Source organism: Protopterus annectens, chromosome 2.part2 (genome assembly GCF_019279795.1).
Source record: "Protopterus annectens isolate FY-2018-M chromosome 2.part2, PAN1.0, whole genome shotgun sequence".
Lineage (NCBI taxonomy): Eukaryota > Metazoa > Chordata > Ceratodontiformes > Protopteridae > Protopterus > Protopterus annectens.
In genome coordinates this window covers 764,296,422-764,320,238 of record NC_056730.1, presented here as the reverse complement: position 1 = coordinate 764,320,238, position 23,817 = coordinate 764,296,422, and positions in this window count along the sequence as shown.

Below are 23,817 nucleotides of genomic sequence, written 5' to 3'. Positions count from 1 at the left end.
AATTGATTGACTTCAACAATTGGCTAAGCTTCTGGTGTCATTCAAAGGGGATCCAGTATCTGTCTGCCTGGGATGACATGATTGACAGACCACGATGCTTTGCCAGAGATGGTCTGCACCTGTTGCCCCTTGGATTCAGGTTACTGGCTAAGGCTCTTGCCACCCCTATGGTGCCTTTTTTAGGCAAAGTTCAAAGGACAAAACCACCACCATAACTGGTACAAGCATGCACAATCTGAAGGTAATGCTACTCAATGCTAGAAGTCTAAACCTCAAAATGCACTCTCTCGAGGCACTCCTAAAAATGGAGATCATCGATATCTGTGCAGTAACTGAGACCTGGTTCAAGTTTCCAGAGAGCACCCCTGCAATACCAGGCTACAACTCTTACCACACTTTTCGGCCACCAAAGCAGGACCGAAACACTAAAGGTGGAGGAGTGTCAATATTCACCAAGGATATTCACACCACCAGGCTAGTTGCCCAACACAATGCATCTGAAATTCTCCAGGTGCAACTAACACTAGGTAAGACTACAATCCAAATTGTAGCTTGCTACAGATCCCCCACCATACCCCAAGATTCTCACTACACCTTTCTAAACATACTGGAAAATATTAAGATAGAACCAAACACCCTAATACTGGGTGATTTTAACTACCCTGCCATTAACTGGGAAAACTACTCATGTACCAACATCTTTGTCCGATGGTTCTTGGAATTCATAAATTCCAATGCCCTGGATCAGTAAATCCATAGTCTCACCAGGGACTCCAATATCCTAGACCTGGTCATTACCAACATGGGAAATCGATGCTCCACACCTATGGTCACCTCCTTGTTAGTCAGGTCTGACCATAAGCTAATCACCCTTAACATCCACATCCCACCCCCACCCCCCAGTAAGGAAACCTCCATAAAAAACTTCTCCAAAGCCAGCTTCATGCTACTCAAGTCAGAAGTGACAAACTTCGTGACACCCATACAGATGGGAACTGAAAGGTCAACTGTTGAATCCTACACTAAGACACTGTACGAGCACATCCACTCATGCATGAATCGTGCCATCCCAAATAGAGCCAAGATGCTCTCATCCAAAAAAGGAAGCCAATCTGGTGGTCCCCTGCCATAAACAAACTTTACAACAAAAGGAAGAAATTGTTGCAGAAAAGAGGAAAATCCCAGGATGCAAAAAACTTCATTACCAGCCTCAGTAAGAAACTGAGATCCCTCATAAAATCCTCCAAAGCTAGTTACGAAAATAAAATTGCCAAATATTCCAAAGACAACCACAAGGCATTCTATAACTATGTCAAGAATCTAAATGGCAATGCTCAGATCTGCTCTGAGCTAAAACAGAATGGCATTAAATATACTGATCCCAACAATATTGCCAATATCCTAGCAGATCGATTCAGTGCCAACTTCACCCCCTTCTCACCCCCTAAATGGCCCATCTCAATACGGAAGATTGCCAAATTCCAGTAATAATGGCCACACAGGTAAAAAACGCACTCTCCAAAGCTAAGAATACAGCATCCATGGGACCAGATGACATCTCGGGCTGTGTACTACATGAACTACAATATGAACTGGCACCTCACCTAAGTGTCATGTTTAATCATAGCCTCACCTCAGGTTTTGTGCCCACTGAGTGGTGCAGATCTACAGTTATCCCACTCCACAAGGGGGGATCCACCTTGGATCCCAGAAACTACCGTCCCATCAGTCTGACAAGCCTTATCTGCAAGGCCATGGAGTGTATTATCATGGAACTTATAAACAAAGACATTGGCAACCTTCAAACACTGGACCCCACCCAGTTTGGGTTCGTGAAGGGACGATCTTATCTCCTGAACCTGATTGACTTCTTTGAATCAGTCTCCAGAGCCATGGACAAGGGTAAGGTGATCCACGCAGCCTATCTAGACCTTGTCAAGGCCTTTGACACTATCCCCCACTCTGGAATCATAGACAAACTTACTAAGCTGGGCCTTATTCCCTACATCACCCAATGGGTTGCTAACTGGCTTACTGATAGAACCCACACTGTAAAAGTAGCCGGCTCCAAATCCAGCTCCAGACAAGTGACAAGTGGAGTACCTCAGGGATCAGTCCTGGAACCGCTCTTGTTTGGCATCTACTTCTCTGAAGTACAGGCCAACACTAAGGGACTCCGGATAACAAAGTTCGCAGATGACTGCAAACTGGGAGCCATTATTGAATCCCCAAATGATGTGGATACTCTACAAAATGGCCTTACAGAAACAGATGCTTGGTGCCAGAGCCATGGGCTTAAGCTCAATGCCAAGAAATGTATAGTTATCCCCTTTGGAAAAAAAACATGTATCTGTGAATTACCATATAGTTGTCAGTACACTAAACACCGAAAGTGTGATAAGAGACTTAGGGACACAGGTGGACAGTGGTCTCACCTTCGATAACCACATCGCCACAACAGTCAGAAAATCCTTCTATGTGGCACACCTCATCACTAAAGGCTTTTCATCCAGAAAAAAGGAAGTCATTGTCCCACTGTACTCATCCCTCATTAGACCCATTATAGAATACAACACCCCGTTTGGTATGTACCTCTCAAGATATCTACAACAACTGGAAAAGCTGCTGAAATACCTCACTAAAAGAATCACAGGCATAAAGCAGATGCCCTACGCTGACCGCCTTAAAAAACTCCAGCTATACTCTGTTGCATATCATCTACTCAGAGGCGATCTCTGCTTAACATACAAGGCCATGTCAAACCCAGAGCTGTTGGACATGCTACACTTAAAGAAATCCCAATCCCTCAGAGCCACACACTAAAGGGATCTAAACCTTGTCATCACAATAAACAAAACATGCTGGAGGGATAGGTTCCTGACCCAGAGACTCCCCAGACTCTGGAATAGATTGCCCATACATGTCAAGCAGAGTGCCTATTTGGCCCTCTTCAAAAGGAACCTTGATGATTGGATGGGAGAAAGGAAATTCCCCCAGGGGATCATGTCAGTCGCCCTGCTAGACAGGGATCCAGGGAAGTAAATAGTGTGGGAAGAAATAGCCAGGGAATTGTTATGGCTAGGCTTGTATAGGCCCTAGGGCTAATAGCCTAGTACCAACCTATGAACCTATGTGTAGTGACCCTTGTTACAGGGCTGGACCTTTCTAGTATCGTTTTCAAGCAATAACAGCTGTGCATGTGTACATGTTATGCAAATGTGTAGTGACCCTTGTTACAGGGCTGGACCTCTCTAGTATTGTTTGCAAGCAATAACAGCTGTGCATGTGTACATGCTATGCAAATGTGTAGTGACCCTTGTTACACTGCCGGTCCTCTCTTGTATCGTTTGCAAGCAATAACAGCTGTGCATGTGTACATGTTATGCACATGTGTAGTGACCCTTGTTACAGGGCTGGGCCAAATGGCTATATGCACACCTATATAGAGTGGATATTGAGAGTGGAGACACACTGGTTGAACTACCAGGTTTGTGTAGCCTAACTTCTCATTGCCAACCTAGCAGCCACTTGCACATAGTGTATGCAAGGTAATGCACAGTACTGGCTATGAAACAGGTTGCATATCTTCTTTAACTCCAGTATAACATCTGCAGTAGGAGTGTAAGATGCAGGAGACAGCTGCCCATGTGTAATAGCTGCTTCATAGGTGATGGCTTACACTATCTGATTATATCCTGAACATGTTCATAGTGGCATTAGAGTCTGTTGGTACATGACTCTGTTTGGAGAGTGGGTGTCTGAGCCCAACAGAGCTCATGGTCCTGGTGGATATGTGAGCATATACCCAGACAAGAAAACAGACCTGTAGACACTTGCATCATCTGTAATCAACTAACAGGATGTGATGTGCTCCTTAGAGGAGGATTGCTGCTAAAGGTAGCTAGAATGTTTCCGTAATAGCCAGTGTTGTCACGTCCATAACACAAATATTTACATGTGAGCATCACTGTCTAAAACATCTTCATAAGCAATAAGTAAACTAAATACAGTACTTAGTACTTGTAGTACTGAATGCTCATACAGGCATGTCCACTAGTCAGCTACTGGTGTTTACTAATGTCAGCTTTGTGTATGTGGCCATCCTGGGGGAATATAATCTCTATGCCATGTATACTGCCAAACCCACCCAACACCATGCCCCACACATTGTTTGGGATGCAGTTACAGGGGTAAGCTGGAAGGCAGCCCAGTCTACAGCCATGACTAAACTGGACAGTCATGAGGTGTAGGTTAACACATGCATCTCATCATCACAACCAACACACACCCTTACAGAACACAGTAAGGACACCCACACACACTACCAGAAATCATACACATTCACAGATGCTTCTAAGTATCTGGCCAAACAAGTGACCTCCCAAGCTGGAAGAGACAGACAACGAAATACACAAACTGTATGACATAGTTTGCATAATTTTGCCAAACCTCAGAACACGTGGCTGGAAACATGCCCAAAAGTACTCATTTGTGAATGCAAACTCTAGCACTGCGGTATACACCAACCTATACGAGGGCATGCATACTGTCAGCTGCCTGTTTGCCATGATTAGCCACATACCCATACACTCAGACCACCTTTTGAACTATGCACATGGCTCTGGCATATTCCATGTTGTTGTGCAAGACCTGTGATGCAGTAGCTTGGACTGCATGGAAACACATGTAGGAACTGTCAGGTCTTGTAACCCATGCAGGTATGTCCCAATGCCTGGGTAGCATTCTGCCATTGGCCAGAATGATACTGCAGTACAGGGACAAAAGGATTGTATTCATCAATTGTCTAGTGTAGTGGTGCAAGTCAAAGGGTATCCAGTATCTGTCTGCCTGGGATAACATGGTATACAGACCATGATGCTTTGCCAGACAGGGCCTGCACCTGCCACCCTTGGGAATCTGGGCACTGCCTAGGGCTCATGCTTCCCCTATAGTGCCTTCATCATGCACAGTTCAAGTGAAGGTCCACTGCTGTTACAGGGACAGCCAAGCAATAAACTGCGGGTCTTGCTACACAATGATACATCTCAGAAACACTATATGGACACACATATGTCAATCCCTAACATGGCGAACGTATCTGTGCAGTGGCTGAGACATGTTTCAATGCTCTGGAGAGCACACCTGCATGACCATGTTATAACACATACCTCACCTCTTGCCCATTATCCTTTATTGGAACACACGGGCCGCAGGTGTGTCCATATTCCTGAAGGATATGTACACCCCCACGCTAGTTGCAATTGCATAACTTCAGATGCATTATGCTGAGCAACTACCTTTGTGCCAAAGTGGAGTTCAAATTGCACCTTGCGACAGATCACCCACCATGCCACGGACTTCCCAAATGTCATAATGTGCTGTAATGGGGAAGATTAGGTCTGAGACAGAAAACCATAATAATGGCTACTCTCACCTATTCCATTATGAACTGGAAAACTCCTCAAGTGCCAACACCTGTGTTCAATGCATGTTATATTCCAGCAACCCCAATGACCTGGATCACAGTAGTCACACAAACAGGGCTAACAGTATGCTACACATAGTCAGTCTCCAATGCCAATGTTATGTTTCCTAAGAGCAAAGTGGTGACTGTCATGGCACCCATGCAGATGAACAATGCATGTGCAAATGCTGAATCCTACACAAATGAACCTTAAGCAGTCACATACGTGCAGTGATTGTGCCATTGAAACAGAACCAAGATTCAACCAAACACAAACAAGAAGGCAAACTGGTAGTACCATGCTTTAAACTGTACCACAGAAGGTAGTAACTGTTGCAAGAGTGAACACACGAGTGTAGGTCATCCCTGGTCAGCCTCAGTAAGATGCAGATACACCATATAAAACCACACAAAGCTACTGTGAAACTAATCAGCCACATATTATGAGGCCAAGCACAGAGCATTCTATAGCTGTGTCATTAATCGTAATGGCAACAACAAGACCTGCCATGCTGCACAGCACTATGGCATGGGAAGTACTGCACCTACAGAAATAGCACCTGTTCATCCAGATAGGGTCTTAGAAAACCTAACCCCCCCAACAGATACACTTAGTAATATATCTATATACACTACAGGGCCCCTGTAATAACAACTATGCAGGCACAAGCTGCACTCTCTAAATCCAAACATATAGCTTTCATGGGACCTGTCCACATCTCAGGGTGTATCCTACACAAATGTAAGAACAATCAGCTATCCACATGCATATCATGTTCAATCATAGCTCCATGTCAGGCTGTGTACATACTGAATGGTGCACAGCAACAGTTATCACACCCCACAAAGGGGGAGATACCATTAATAATGGGAAATAGTGCATAACTACCCTGCTGAGTCTGGTCTGTAAGGCCATGAACCGTGATCAACATATTTGATGTACTCAGTGCATATTTAAATGAAAGTAGGGATGATTCACACTGCATATCATGACCTTGCCAGGTTGTAGGACACTGTCACCCATACTGTGTTTCAGCTACACTCAGTAAACTAGGCGTATATTCCTATGTCACAGGAGTGGTTGGCAACTGGACTGTTGGCAGAACCAACACTACAGGAGGTGTCTGACAAATACACACACATCAAACTAGTGCTAGCCACAGTAATACAGGGTTCATTCCTGGTACTCCCCCTCTTTGTTATCTATACCACACAGACTAACATAGAAGGCATCTGCCTATTGATGTTTGCAAATGACTATGAACTAGGAGCAATAGTTGACTCAATGTGTGCTGTGTTCAACATACAGAAGGGCCTTTGTGTGTCAGATGTGTGGTGTGTGACATATGGTCACAATCTGACAGCTAAGTATTTCATTGTCATCCCTTATGTTAAAATCTCTGTACCCATGAACTACCACCTAGGCAGCGGTCAACATAATGGCAACTGTGTGTGTATGGGATGCAGCTGGACAGTAGTCTTTCCTTTGATAGTTACTTCAGCACACCAGTCAGGTAATCATACGTGGCACCCCTAATCATGGCAGGGTGCCATCCAGGAATATAGAGATAATTGCTCAGCCATACTCAACACTCATTTAACCCATAATAGATCACATATTTCCTTTAAGGGTTATTGCTCATGTGTAGATGGCCTACACTACTCTTTCCAATCCCCAGCTCCACTATGTAGCATGCAGCCTTCCCTGAATAAAGCCATGTCCAACCCAAAGGTGTTGAACATGCTACACTTAACACATCCTGATCCCAAATAAACACAAATATCATGGACATCCACCTTTCTATTACAAGGATCACAACATGCCTGACAGATCGCTGTCCCATACACTTAACATACTCTTGCCATACTTTGCATCCCTTTCCAGTGAAGCTGCACATTGCTCCTCTCTGTGACATAGTGTGATGACCGCATGCCAAATATATCAGTAACCCTGTGGGTCAGTTCTGTGGCACTGCTTGAACTGGCCACTGAAACTTATCTGTCTGTTGCCTACTGCTAGGTAACCTGTCTGCCTAGGCTCATAAATGGCCCAGGGCATATAGCCTACTAAATCACTATGACAATACATGCTATAGTAGATATCCAACCCTGCAAATACCATCAGGCTAGCTTTTGTCCCATGTGTTACACATGTGCAACACAGACAATACATGGCAGGATGCTACACATCTGTACAGTGCCATTTAGATGTATATGGCAAAACAAATACATGCTTGCAAGTCTACAGGGTCACAGGTCATGTCCCTAACAGCTATGTATGACTATATATGTGACATATACACAGCATTAAGGTCAATTGCATTAATGTGAACACATCCAGGCATGTGCTGATAGGTAAAGACTCCAGTACAGGCAAACAGACATGCCTACGTCAAGACAACATCCATTTGGAGTATGAGCAATGTCATCACATGCCACACACATATATGGTGATAACATCACATCACCAGTAAGTGTCAAATGTCTGTGACTTATACATGTCAGTGGTGTTAGTGTCATGTAGATTTGCAAAGACTTATTTGTAATCTTAATAAATGTGATACACATGTATGTTCAGCTGTACTTCTGTACTTCTCTGTGAGTTACTGTGACTTGTCTCCATCGTTATGTCTTCCAGATATGCCACATAGCAGGCTGCCAGCGTACACCTGCTTGGAGAATGAGGTCATTGTCCCATACCTCCTGAACAACCATACAGCACTCTTCAGCCATGTGCCACAGGATGCACAGCAGCGGGATGTCCTGTGATAGGAACTCTGCAGGAGGGTAAATGATGTTGGTGGTCACAATCACACCTATCAGCAGGTGAGCCGACACTGCACTGACCTTATAAGATGGGTTAAACAGCATGCTAATGCAATCGCCAGGGAACAAGGTGCAACAGGTGGGGGAGCCACTCACCCAGCCCCCACTCAGACATACCAAGGAGCTACTGGCCAACCTGGGGACAACTGCAAACCTCCATTCACAAGCTTTAGCTGGTATTGTGGAGGTGGGTGTCTCTCAACTACCAAGTCTGGAGTTGCCTGGTAAGTCAGTACTGCACATATAACACAACTATATTTCGCATAGTTACATGTGTTACTCTACAATATGTAATGTAACATCATATGCAAGGCATGTATGCACACATGCCACATACTATAGTCTGCTACTCTATGTATGCACAGATGTGCATATTCCATAGTATAGTGTATTGTACTGGCTTATGTGCTAACATGGACATTGCACCCTGTAGCTATCACACAGGTGTGGATAATGATCTTACTGCTGTGACACTCCTGTTTAGGTACCTCTGGCATTTTGCAGTGACAGCAGCCTGTGCCAGGTGAGATTATTATTATTTACTAGGCTTGATAATGCACAGATCATATTAATTGCATGCTTTCTGACATAACACACGTACACATAATGTATGGTTGTCCTGTTAATAGACACTGTTCAGACCTGCAAGGCATCACAGTGGTTACCCATGTGAAACAATTGAAGACTATATGAAACACCTACACTAAACCTTCCAAACTGTCATTGCCAGATGTGTGGGCAACTGTGAATACAATGGTGGAGGTGTGTTTCACTGTAGGGACAGGTGCTACATATCAACATTGCACATGTTGAGAATACAAACAGTACTATACAGAGAGCATATGTGTGCACACACTCTAAATGTGTTAGAGCTGGAATACGACCGGCCCACAGGATACACCCTTATGGATTTTACCCTTACTATGAATGTCACACAATGTCATGTGCTATCTGAAATGTCCATGACATGTAGTGGGCTGACTGCAACACTGCTCAACTATCCTGCATAACAGGATGTCTCACATCCCATACATACCACCCTTTGTCTGCATAACCCTGTACTCAGTGGAGCATATGACATCTATGGGTGTATGTCATATGGGATAACACTGACATGTGAAATAAGATGGCCATCACAACCACTGGACAGAACATGTGTACACATGACCATTGAGGATGGCCAGAGACATGAAGCAACACACACAGTAGAAGTGATGTACATGTGTGTACACCCTGTTGTCCATTGGCCTTCATGTAATGGTGATATTGCTAATGTGAAACACTAAACATCATACAGGCCTGTGCACAGCTAGTGTAGGCATAACATGAAGCCACCACATAACATGTCTTTAACATCTTGAGTGTGTCAAGACATGAAAGCATTCACCTGTACAGTATCCAAATACATACATGTGTTGCACAACATACACATACAATCGCATCAGGCCACAGATACAGCACATTCACCTTGCTGGTGTCAGACATCACTGTCATGCCTGCTCCTCATGTGTGTGAGGTACACAGATGGCATGTGGGACATAGAGTACTGCTAAATTAGCCATGTGTGGGCATAGTTGCCAGGCATCAGTAATATGGTTGCAGATGTGCAGGGGTGTCATCCGTATACCCTACTGTCACCTGTGTCACACATTCCACATTAGAGTTTAGTGTGTATAAACCTCAGTGACGTGGGTCACATTTCACATTAGATATGTATTGTATGTGAACATAGTCATGGCTATGAACTGTGTCAGTAACTCACACTGCATAGCAATTGTGAAGCAACATGATGCCCTGCAATGGCTATGCACATCAGCTCAATGTGCAATATATCACTGCATATTTGTAGGGTGGATAGACAACATTGCGTCAGCTGAAGGCCCATGTTAGTATAACACGTCCCTGCATTGGGACACCATTACCATACTGTAGATTGGAGAGGACACAATTGTGTTACACATGTATGCATATCATTCAACATGTCAGCAGAAGACATGTCATACTACAAGTGATTGACAAGGTCATACGCCACACAGCAAGCCGGTGTACTGTAAACCTGTGCTGGTCTGTGGCACCATTGCAAAGTAGGGACAGCCATGTCAAACATGTGTACAGCCACATGCACAATGTCTGTAGACTCACCTCAAAGATAGGCAGAATAATGTTGAACAGACATGCACTGCTTTGAGGGAGATATGCAAGCTAGGGCTCAGGCAAACATAGTATTCAGTCGACATACCCTTCTGCTCATGTCCACGCACATAGAGGCAGTGGCCAACACAAAGCATCAGTGGCAGATGTACAAAGGTCAGCGATGGTCTGTTAACATGTGGTGTATGTTGCACACACCATGGCAGTGTGGTGCAACAGTGCAACGTGCATGCAATGTGCTGCAGGTATGGGGCATAGGCTACTAACATAAATGGTGCAATACAGGTATGTATGCTAACCACCACTATAATTGTGTAAGGTGCATGCCGTCGGCTATAACACATGCATGCTGTTGTGTGCAACTCAGGGATGTATGATAACTACCACTATAATTGTCTAAGCTGAATGTCATCTGCCATATCACCTGCATGTAGCATGTGCTAAGTGTGTGTGTGTGTGTGTGTGTGTGTGTGTGTGTGTGTGTGTGTGTGTGTGTGTGTGTGTGTGTGTCTGTGTGTGTGTCTGTGTGTGTGTGTGGCTGTGTGTCTGTGTGTGTGTCTGTGTGTCTGTGTGTGTGTGTGTGTTTGTGTGTGTGTGTGTGTGTGTGTGTGTGTGTGTGTGTGTGTGTGTGTGTGTGTGTGTGTGTGTGTGTGTGTGTCTGGTATAACTTGTAATGTACAGTTCTTGTCTTCCCCTCATAGGTGTTGATGTAGGTGTGTTGCCCTCCTGCAGTTCACCTGATGTTAGTGTCCCCACAGACTCTAGCAGTGATGATGATAGTATGATTGAGGCACAGGCAGGGTTGTCAGGGGCTGAATCTGTGCCATTGGTTGCTGTTCCACCTGTATCCCCCTCATCCTCGCACACAGTTCCCCTGCCTACACATACCCCATCACCAATGGCCATAGAAGAAGGACAGTTGGCAGGTGTTAGCATGGAATAGGGAAGCTTGGAGACTATGGAAGGTGTGCCTGCACACCATGATCCCAGTCAACTGACTGGTGATGTCCCACACAGGTATATGCCCATTGCTGCTCGTAGGAGGACCACTGGCCAACATGCCCCTGTGAGACAAAGTGCATCAGCTGGAGTCACCAGATACATGTTTTGGGCTGTAATGGAGTCACAGGCACATGCTGAACAGCACAACAGAGAAGGTCTGAGGCTTCAGAGGGCTGCTGTCCGTTCATTAACTGACAACATCCAGGCACTTGCAAATGCTCACCATCATCTTGCAGATGTTTTGGATAGACGATCGGGTGACATGGTGGGAGTCCTTGACCATGGCATGTCAATTCTTGAGCATGGAATGTCTGTGCTGAAACATCTGGTGGGAGCGAGGCATCAGGCACGTGGACGTAGGTCAGCTACATCACCTGTTGAAAGTCTACGTGAACATGCTACTGCACATGCCTGCTCCCATAGTGGAGGTAGCAGCATCAGTGCAGCTGGTGCTGTGCAGTCCACACCAGGACACAGCAGGCCACATGCACGTGGTCCTGGACAGTCCCAACAGGGACACGATCCCAGTGGGCATGTGTCATCAGACAGTACCCAATCTGGACCTCTGCCTGGTAGTGCCCATGCAACCCCTGGCATGTGCAGGTCACATGGCTGTGGCCGGACACCGTGAACTGGGAAACCTGCCTTGTACAGTCTGCAGCTGTCAATAATACCCCTGTGTAGGCCAGCCACATGCCAGACCTGTGTGTATGCATTCACACACATACACACACACACCGGAAACAAATGTAGGGCACCTTAACACACACACGCGTAACATCCATACATGCCCAATGATATCACAGGCCCTAACACACACACATGATGTCATCCAATGGCGCAGCCTAGGCCTCTGGCAAACATTATCACCCTGTGCATATGATGATGCCAGTGCTGCATCGCTGTCATCCACACCATCAGTGAAGGGACATGCTCATATGGTCTGATGCACAGGGTGAACATACTAGGTAGACAATTGTAGATTAATATTGTTGAGTAGTGTTGACAGGCAGCAGGCATACCATGTATTACAGTTTTAGAATGCATTTTGTACGTTTGACAGTATGTATGATGTGTAACAACGCTAACAGCATGTTGATCTTGATGTTCTGCATTCCTCTTTCAGGTGTAGTTGCATGTGCCAGGGGATGTCAATGTTTGGGGTTAGTGTCCCATATGTACATGTTAACTGCTCACAGGTCTGTATGACAATACCTGCATGCACTTTGTAGCTTCCACATCACAGTTATAATCTCCCATGTTTCAATTATGTTTACTGATCTAATGATCCAAGAGCATGATAGCTGTGTAGTAAGCTACTGTGTTCAGAGCCGTCACATCCATAGTGGGTGACATCACAGGTATAATTACCTGGACCAGGAAGGAGGTAAAAGAGTTGTACGGCAGATGACAAGGGTAAAGGCCAGTGGAAATAGTGGCTTCTCATTGGGGAGCAGTAATACTCACTGCAATGACAGCATGCAAACACAGACACACCCGCACACTCAGGGATTCATAGACACAATAACACACACTCTGATAAACACACAGTTGCCAGTGTTCAGATGAGAACCCCTGCCTATGTGCATAATGTTAGTATAGTACTTCTCAATTACAAGATGCACCACAGCGATTACACATGTACAGGTAGTCGGAATGGCCTAAGATCGAGGACATTGACAGGGATACTACAGTGCAGTGAGTGTATGTAGGGAGGGGGTTCATCAGTAGGCTATGTAACAACAGGTCACACCCCAGGGTGTACATTTTAACAGGTGGTTAGAATGCCTGTCTAAGATTGATGATATTAACAGGGATACTAGATTGCATTGAGCGGATGGGGGAGGAGGCATTAACATTTCACTATGGTAAAATACTGCCTCACTCCAGGGACTGGACAGCCATACACACGAACAGCTACACACAAACACACACACACACACACACACACACACACACACACACACACACACACACACACACACACACTGTGGCATTCACAAAGATATACACCTATGTCACACACATACAGACACTTGACATGTGTGAGGATCAACCACCTGCCTATGCCTTTCTTTCTACACTTCAATCTGTACTGATGGTAACAACAGTGTCCAGGAGAGTGAAAACATGTGGGGTGTATTCCCAACCATACGTGACATATATGGACACACACACACACACACACATGTGCCAGTACTGTGAATCAAACACCTGCCTATCTCATGATAGGTATTATAGAAGTACAGCACTATCACATTCACTACAGAGCTTACTGACTCTTTCCTTTGCCAACTGTGCTGATATATGCACAATATATGCACAGGGGAGGTATTACTGTTACAGGTGTCAAGAGGTTTGCCTTCAGTGTCACCTTTACTGCATTCTACATTGTCTGTCTTCCACTTCATTTAACAAAACCTGACCTTAGCAGTTACACCGGTTATTGTAGGAATGGATGTAACACACCAGTGAGCTGTTCTCAGTAATCATTCATTTGCAAAGTAGCCCCACCACTTAGTAGTCATGCCCAAACACCTGTCCATACCTCATGTACAGATTACTGTACTTAGAGCATATCACCATATACAGTTTGCAATGTTGAGGTTGTATTGAAACAGCATGATGTACTAAGACAACAGTCAAACATCAGACACTGCACACACATGGAATCTACACAAACATAAATACATGTACATATATGCGGTCTACATCAGTAAGTGCACTAGCCGGTCAAGAGGATACATTCCACACCTTCCCCATGCCATGTGTGAAACATAGCCGAGCATTACACCATAATGGATGTTGCATTCATGTACTGGTGGGACACAACCACCTTCACCGAGTAGCCAAGTTTATATATATATATGACAACAGCACATATCAGCAAGACACACACAGCATTATTCCATGTCTTGCTCCTACAAACTTTTACTTGACAGTGCTATGGTGAAGCCAAGGCACTAATGGCCAACAGTGAGCACATCATATTTGCCACACACACCTCATGTTTACTGGAAGAGTGCCATCAATGTGCTGTGTTAGACTAGTCAGTACACTCATTCAAGCATGTGCAAGGTCTGTGGCTTGTAAACATCTCACCCCAACACGTACTGGCTATTATGGTACTAAGGCTAATGTCCAGACAGCACACAACATGCATGGCTTGCAATTGTTGACATGGGATATATGTAGGAGCTGTGGCCAAACATGCCTGTACATGTCATGAACATATCACCTGTGACTACCCAGGAACATTCAGAGAAGAGCTGGATTTCCCTTAGTCTGTCAATACAGGCCTTGTGTAGGTCCTATGATCCTGTTATTTGGGTATGTTTGAAGGTGTTGCATAAGGTGGACATGTCTAATGACGTACATGCCACATGAGGTGTTGTATGATATGATAGGTGTCATGGGTAACCAGTAGAGAGGGAATATTACCTCTGTTAACATAGATATTAAACCTTATGTACTGTTAGCATGCTATCTGCCATGTGCATGTGTGTAATGACTGTAGCCACCTGTATGTAGAAAGGATAACAAAAGCTATGGTAATGTCATTTATGTTGTATGAGTGTGGGATGTACATATCCAGGGCAGGTACGGTTAGGTCATATGACCCTGGTATGTGTACAACTGAGCTGACTACAAACAGTGGTATTATTACACTGTATAACACATTATGCAGCTGTGTCTGTACATGGGTACTTTGCACAGTTGATGTAGGCCTAGGTACAGTCCACCAATCGAAGGTTATCTGGTGGTCTACCATACTATGTCATACCACATAGGGATGCGTGTTGGTAGTTTGGGGACAAGGTGGTGGATGTATATGAGGATACAACCTAGAATGCAGCGTTTGCCACTGTCACCTGTACCTGACTCATCTGTGATGAGTTATGTCAGAGTAGTGGTCTTTACATGTGAGTAGCCTTTATGAATATGTGGACACCACCACCTGGAATAGTCCATACCACTGTTATGGCCTACATGTCTGGATCCGAGTTATATGGTGGTAGTGCAATTGTGCACTACAGAGCCTTCAGCCAGGTGTTCCTCACTGCACAGATGTCAGTATTCCCCATTGTAGGTTCTACATTGAGCAAATGGATTACTAAAGCCACACATCTAGCACTGGTTTGCATAAGCATCCAATGCAATTGTCTTGTAGGTGTCAGGGTGTTACTTCTTTGAGTAGGACATTTGCCTTGGAATGCAGCTATATGGGTAAGTGCGACCTAGGTATTATCCACACACACACATGGAACATGGATGCATGTGCTCTGTGTTGAAGGCTTGTCATTCAGTCATGACAGCCAGGAATGACAGACACTGGACAACCTCATAATAACAGCAGGACATTGGTTCATTTTTTGGTCTAGCAGTTGCCACTCGTACCATGACATCACTGTGAGTGGCAGTAATTTGCTTGGTAGCAAATGCCTCAAGTAAGGTGACGGACAGCAGCAGAAATTGTGTATATAGCCAATGTGAGATATACTTTGGGTAGCAGTCCTGTTAATAATGACAACTACTAACACAGCCGGGATAGGTCATCTTGGCACCTGCACCTCAGTACCATTACACAATGTGACTCACACATTATGCTTGCACATGCCACTGTTCCAAGTATAATGCCACTGTCCACAACCTGCTATCAATGTATGCCTTTCAGGGCAGCAAGGTGTGTGACACATGCTGTAGGTAGCATCCGCCTGTGTATCCCAGTTAACCTATTGTGTGTCACGTCCACACATGCATGATTATGTGTACCTAACATATATATGTCAGTACTTCATGTACATGTATGCATGTGTATCACACAGCACAGACACAGATATATAATTTACGGGCCACATGCAGGTATCAGGTAGTAAAATAGTATGATGTGCATATATACTGACAGGTAAGATGTACATAGCTATAAACCTGTGTGTTTACACTTGGAGTCCATTACAACGTGTTCTGCAAAAGTGTATGAGCATTCATACTGTGGCCTTCTGTGGTTAGAATCGGAGTGCTTCTCAAACAGCCCTGTGCTACTAAATGTATGAGCTTACACACTGCCACCTTGTGGAATATAAGTCAGTGCATCCAACAAGCCCTTTGTTACTAAGTGTATGAGCATGCCCAGTATAACCTTGTGTAGTTGTAGTCATAGTGCATCCAAACGGCCCTGTGCTACTAAGTGTATGAGCATGCCCACTGTAACCCTGTATAGTGATAGTAGTTGTCCATTCCAGAGATGGGCATACTCTAGTTCAGGTTCCTGTTGTGCTTCAACTATACCACTCAGGCATACCTATGTACTACCTGCAGATGATGTGTCTTGGTTGTGCATACAGGTTGTAATGGACACTTACTTTAAACACACAGGTTTACAGCTATGTACTTCATGACTGTCAGTCTCCCTGCAGTTGGCCTCAATCTTAGAAGGGCATTCTGACTGCCATGGAATGTGTAATCTATGTGGCATGTCTTGTAACTGTGTAGTACTGTAATAGTGATCTGTAGATCAGCAGGAGTTCTGATCCCATCACTGGCAACAGTGTGTGTGTGACAGCAAATGGCGGAGTGTGTTTGTGTGTCTCAATAAATACCTGAGTGTGTGTGTCAGCAAATGGCTGAGTGTGGTTGTGTGTGTATTTGTGTCTGCATCCTGTCATGAGAGTGGGTTTTGCTGCATCCCAAAGAGAAATCACCTTTTCCACTGGCCTTTATCCTTGTCAACTGCTAAACCTCTCTCTTCCCCCCTCCCCACTGCAAGTAATCAGTCCTGTGATGTCACCCAGCTCAGAAGTGGAATCAGAGTAAGTATAATTGTATGTGTTCTGTGGCATATACCCCAACTGCATACCACTGTACTAGTTACCTTTACATAGGCAAGACGTGTATGCACAATACTGGCAAGTGTAAGCGTGTTTGTGCGTGTGACTACCCTGTAGCCAGGCATACACGTGTAATTTCTTTTAGCACATCATGGTAGTCATCTGTGGTGACTGGTGTCTATAAAGTATTACATAGTTAGGAATGGTAAAGAATACACAGTCAAGCACAACTACAGTTGGGTATATTAATTTCCTGTGCCACTGTCGAGCAGTGACACAGAAGTGGTCACCGGGATGTATATCCATACCCATCATTCCCCCACCCAAACTCCACAATCCCCAGGGTAGAATGCATTAGCCATCATTCCCCACCCCAAACTCCACATACACAACAACCATCCCTTCTCTGTTGAACTTATTAAGATTTAAATGTTATAACTCAAGAGATGTCTCTGTTTTGTGTACATGTGTATATATATATATATATATATATATATATATATATATGTATATATGTGTGTGTGTGTGTGTGTGTGTGTGTGTGTGTGTGTACACATCCAGTAGGTGTATATATATATATATATATATATATATATATATATATATATATATATATATATATATATATAGAGAGAGAGAGAGAGAGAGTACAGTACATTCAAGGGTACTATATATATGTACACAAAGTGACTGTCCCATTTGTTTTCAGTACTATGGAATACCTGTAGTAAGATGTGCATTATAAACTCCATACAACATGTATATAACCCAGATAGCTTAGTGGTACATCCAGTGACCTCAGTGTGTATGGTCCAGGGTACAAGACCTGCAAGCCTTGTTGATACTGTCAGTTGGGACTGAATAAGGCAATTGTAAGTGGGTATAAATGTGTTTTCATGACAGTAAGCAGTGTGTACACGCAGGTAACAGACGTACAACTCACAGTACACTTGAAATGCCCTTCTTTGGCAATCCTGCTGATGTCACCCACCTACAAATACGACTCTGGGAGTGCTGTAACCCAGTAATCTCCATAGCATGTGCTGTAACTGCATAATGTTGTGGTGTGATTAACTAGTTTGATAGGTGTTCTAATCCCAGACAGGCCAACTGCGTGTGTCTGCCTGAGAAAAAAACAATGCTTTTTAGAGTATGCACAGTCTTTACAATTCACATACTCACCTTTGGCAATCCTGCTAATGTCACCCACCTTAAAAATACACGTCTGGGACTGCTGTAGCCCAGACTTTTCTGTAGCAAGTGCTATAACTGCTTATTGTTGTAGTGTGATAAACTAGTCAGTTAGGGGTTCAATTCCAAAACAGGCCAACTGTGTGTGTGTGTGTGTGTGTGTGTTTGCCTGAAAAAGTAACAATGCTTCTTAGAGTATGCACACTCTTTACAATTCATGTAACCACCTTTGGCAATCCTGCTGATGTCACCCACCTAGAAATACACCTCTGGGACTTCTGTAACCCAGTAATCTTCATAGCGCATGCTGTAACTGCATAATGCTGTAGTGTGATAAACTAGTTAGGTAGTTTTTTTTCCCCAAGACATGGCAGGTGTGTGGGTGTGTGTTTGATAGTCAGAGCCTGAGTACAGGTGGCTGTGAGTGGCTAACCACTGGACATGTTGGGGAGCAGATTTTGTAGTTTTCCTATATGGTGTCCTTATTATATGTCACAATGTTCACCACATGAGGAGTACAGATATCAATCAGTCAAGGGACTGTGTTGGCAAGCCATACCCATACATCTGGAAAAAGGCCTGCTGAGCAAAGTATGCAACCCTACTATTACCCAGAATACATTCAGAACCCATGTGTCATACGCAAACACACTTGCCTAGAATATCCTGCTATGTTGCTAGTACCCTGCACACTGCTGAAAGATAGTAGGCATAGTGTGATTGCAGTGGGCTGCAGAGGGCATGGCACCCTGTCAAGCAGTACAATAGGCACATAATTGCAGACAATGTGCCTTCACTATGTTCCCCACTGGATGCCTGCAACATTTGTGGTGCCATCAAATGTGATCCACAGAGGCCATACAATGCCTTACACATGTGCCCTATATGGACAGATGCCATGGACACCAGGGAATACCTGTATCATGCTATCAACTCAGGTGCAGGGTCAACCTGCTGTATATAAGCAGGTCCTGCCACACCAGGCCAGTATTGACATATCTGAGAATAACAGTCTGTGTACACAACATGTGCCAGCCAAACCAGGTACACTTGTACATGTCACTATACATTATTGTGGATATGCACATCCCAGGCAATGTCCATGTCAAGGATTATCAAACACAGACATGGCATGCATTGCAAAGCAATGGCCATACACAATGGTAACCAGGATGACAGGATAGTTTATACAATGCTCATCCATGTGGGACATTGCAGAGACTACACCCCTGAACCACATTGCACAGCATTTTTGGGTGGTGTGATGCCAAGGATTACCCCTCACCCAGCTCTGTACAGCCATCTTGCACAGCCAACCACTACACACCCATGTAACAATGCATGCATGCATGTCAGTACTGGCACCTTGTGTCTGTGTGTAGGGTATGATGCTTCCAACCACAGTCACACCTGGTATAACTCCCATTGGCATACCAACTGATGTCAGACACGTTCACTTGCCCTAGCCCATAGAACCTCCGGATATCCTCTGTGGTGCATGTAGTACCTGTGCATTCCTGCAGTGTGGCAAACGAAGTAGTTAGGATGTGTATTTGTGGGCCTGGCAAAGTGTGGTAATGTGTCTGAGTCCCTTAGAGAGTGTGGCTGTGTCAACAATGACATCTGTTCATGTAGACAGCCATGTGTGCTACACCTAATGTATGTCTACTATAGCTCTTTTGCAGATGTCGCTCACCAGCATACATATATGTTCTTACAGCACACCAATATGTCAGCTTTGTGGCACATGGAATGACTGCATGCACTTATAATAGTAATGGCTAGTCAGTTAGGGGTTTGAATCCCTCTACTGGTAGGTGTGTGACAGACGATGCTTAGGTTTTAGTCTCCAAGCCCTTCTCTGATGTACTTTGCCTCTGTCTGTCCCTCCCACACACTCTCTGGTAGATGTGGAGTTGTACACCTTCTCAGCAGCAGCTTGTATTTTGTACGTTATGGTCATGATCAGGTGATGGCCTCTGCACCTATTGCAGTCCTCCTCTAGCTGATTGCATGTGGAACAGCTGTGGTGATGTTCCCATAGCCAATCGCATGGAAACAGTACAATATCTAGGAAAATCATGTTGGTGTTTGCCCATGACAGTCGCTGTGAATGGAACCTGGATCTGGTGTTTGGTAAACAGCATCACCGATGATATCTGGATATTCCTCAAACAACATACACAGTGGAAAATGGCCTAAAGACAGGAGGGTGATGTGCCAGAAATGACTACAGCATGTAAGTGTAGCTATGCTTCATTGAGACTCCTGCCAGTTTAACAAGTTGTGTGTGATAATGGTTATTCTGCATGTTTTAAAACTGACAAGACAGTGCTCTGTTTGTGAGGAAACCCCCATCTGTAGGGCCATCTGTGGACTGGTCAGTTTGTGGAACCATTTGTTTCCTGTGTTACTCAGTGAACACACATCTGTGAACTGCAGAAGCATAGTGTGAGGATTGCAGTCAGTACATGGTGATAGTGATGAGAGCTACTGCCATTGCATCCCTGACTGGACATATGTCACATGAAACAGTGGTATGACAGTCACTGTCTGAGATTCTCAGTGACATGGCAATAATGGGCCACTGTTCATAGCTGCAGTCACAAGTCTTCTACACTTTGTTCAGATGTCATGCTGTATATATGCATGTGTTGTGCTCCCTCTAAAAATGTATACCATCTGTTGTGTTGGGTTGATGGTCATATCTATGCATGCTGTTATAAGTAATTCTGAATGCTGTTGACTATTACTAAGCCATATCTGTGTTAAAACTGCAACACCATAGGCTGTATGGGTTTGGAGTTCCCGACAGAACCTCCTGCCCACTTCAGCTGACCATGGCACCAGGCACCAGCACATCTGGGGCCTGGCCTTGGACCTTTACCTCTATTGGCTCTGCACTACCTTCTGGTGGAATCACCACTGAGGATGGGGCTTATCCCCCCGGGAGCAGATCCAGACAGGAGCTTGTCCTCTGTCATACAGTCCTGGACGTGGTGTGCAGGGGGCTTAATAAGGGGTTTCAAGGCCAGATACGCCAGCTTGAGGGCAGAGTGTCACATTTACAGTGTGAGACTGCCCCTCCTAGACAGCCCCCAACACAGCCACCTTTGCGGCTGTTTTTGGTGCAGTGGTGGCTGCCCATGGGTGGGGACCTACGTCCCACTGTTTCCATCTGGGGGCTCATGAGCTTGTGACTGCCGAATACCCCTCCCCGTCCAAGGTGTATCCCCCCACATGTGTCATATATTGACCCTGTATGCTGCCTTGTCTGTCATCCTACCCAACCTATCCTCCATGAGCATACCTATTCCCCTTCCCCCACATCCCATTCTCACCCTACGGAAACAAAAGGCCAATCAGTTACTAGAACATTTGCCCCATACATAGCTGTCCATTTCACAAACGTGTCTACTGGACACATAGCCTTTTTAATATGCATCACAACATACTCAAGTTGTTCTCACCCCTGTCTCTTAGGAGCACGATCCTGGTATGCACATGACTCCTAAAGGTTCCAGGTACCCGTGATGCAGATGATCCCATTGTACACACGACACTACCAGTACACACGACACTACCAGTCCCTCTATGGTTAAGCATTTACCTTTTTCATGATGATGATGTCACACACAGCACCTTGCAAGAGTACTGTTCTCACATAATGATTGGACAGGAACTGTTGTGTTAATGTAAATAAATTGCACAAAGTGATGTATTTGGCCAATGTACAAATGTTTGCGTGTATTAAAGACACATGTCTGTCTGAGGGAGTCTTGATATTACATAGGACAACACCACTACATAATACAGGCGTTGCTGGCATTTCCCTTTTCATTTCTTTGTAATGCTTTGTTGTCACCTGGGATGCTCTTGATATATCTATATATATATATATATATATATATATATATATATATATATATATATATATATATCTATATATATATGTATGTGTATATATCTGGATATAAAAACACACACATACATCTACATGATGGAATACATTTCCTATACTGTTGAATGACTGTGCTGGATGATATGTTTGTGATAACATCCGATGTTTGTGTATCTGCCATGGCTTAGTAGTAAATCACATTAGCTGTGTGTGCAGGGTCCTGGTTTTGAGCCCTGGAGAGGCCGTTTATTTTGTTGCTGGGCAGAACAAGGCCGTTAGATATGGAGTGATTAAGGCACATTAAAGCAGTTGTGAGCGGGTGTGCATGGGTTTGCGTGGAGCTAAGCAATGCTAACCTCTGGTTATAGTTTCTTATACTCAGTTAGACTCTACATTGCTTCACCAGTGTAATACTCGTATACTGGCGGCCAAACAGGCTTACACCTGCTTGCTCCCGCACTTGCAAATGCACTGCATTTGGTGTTTACATCTGACACTCACATCCCTGGGTGGGAGTGAGGAGTACGATATTACCTTGTGATGCCTATTACAATGGATTACATGCCTACAGTATCGGGAATGGCTGCCCATTAGGCGAAAGCATGCCGTTTGACTGTATAGAATCTGCTGCCTGTCCAGATTTTTAATTCATATTATTGGTGTGTTCCTCTTACAATCTGCACCTGTCTGGCTAATACATGGGAACTGACACTCTTCAATACAAACAAGTAATTGGGTTTTGGAACCCACATCCTTCAGCCGAGTCGTGCTACTGCATACCTATTATTCTATCATCTTTTTAAGGTTGTAAGTGGAATATGTGCTTTCTGTCCCTATCAGACCTCTCAAACGATTGGGGACAAATGTCAACTGAATCAGGGACACGTCATAACAACATCAGGGACACATTTAAAATATTAGTGCTATTAACCTGACACATTGACAGACTCAGAGCATATTAATTAATACACATTTTCTGAGGTAAATGATGTTTATAAATCTTAATTGTTGTCATTATTCATTACATGTAATTCACCACCTTGCCTCCAAAAGTCACTAGTTTTAGGAGGGATTAAGTGGGACAGAGTTAGAATTTGAGTCAAAATCAGAGACGTCACTGGAAATCGGGGACAGTTCAGAGGTATGGTCCCTATTTGTTCCCCCAATGGTTTATGTCCTGTCCAGTGGATTTGCTGTTAGTGGTTGAGAGATATGGGCTTAAGGTATGCCCACTTTGGAATATTACTTACATCCCCAGGATGGTCCTAATGCGACTGCACCAGCCAACACCTGCACGCCTAGGCCCATAATTGCATACCCATAGTTCCCCAACCTGCCCTCCTCTACAGCAATCATTCTTACTGTGGGTGCAGGTGGGGTATAAACACACCACTACACATTGCCCACTCTCTGCTTGTCGGGACATGTCGTATGTTGTGTCGACCCATGGGTTA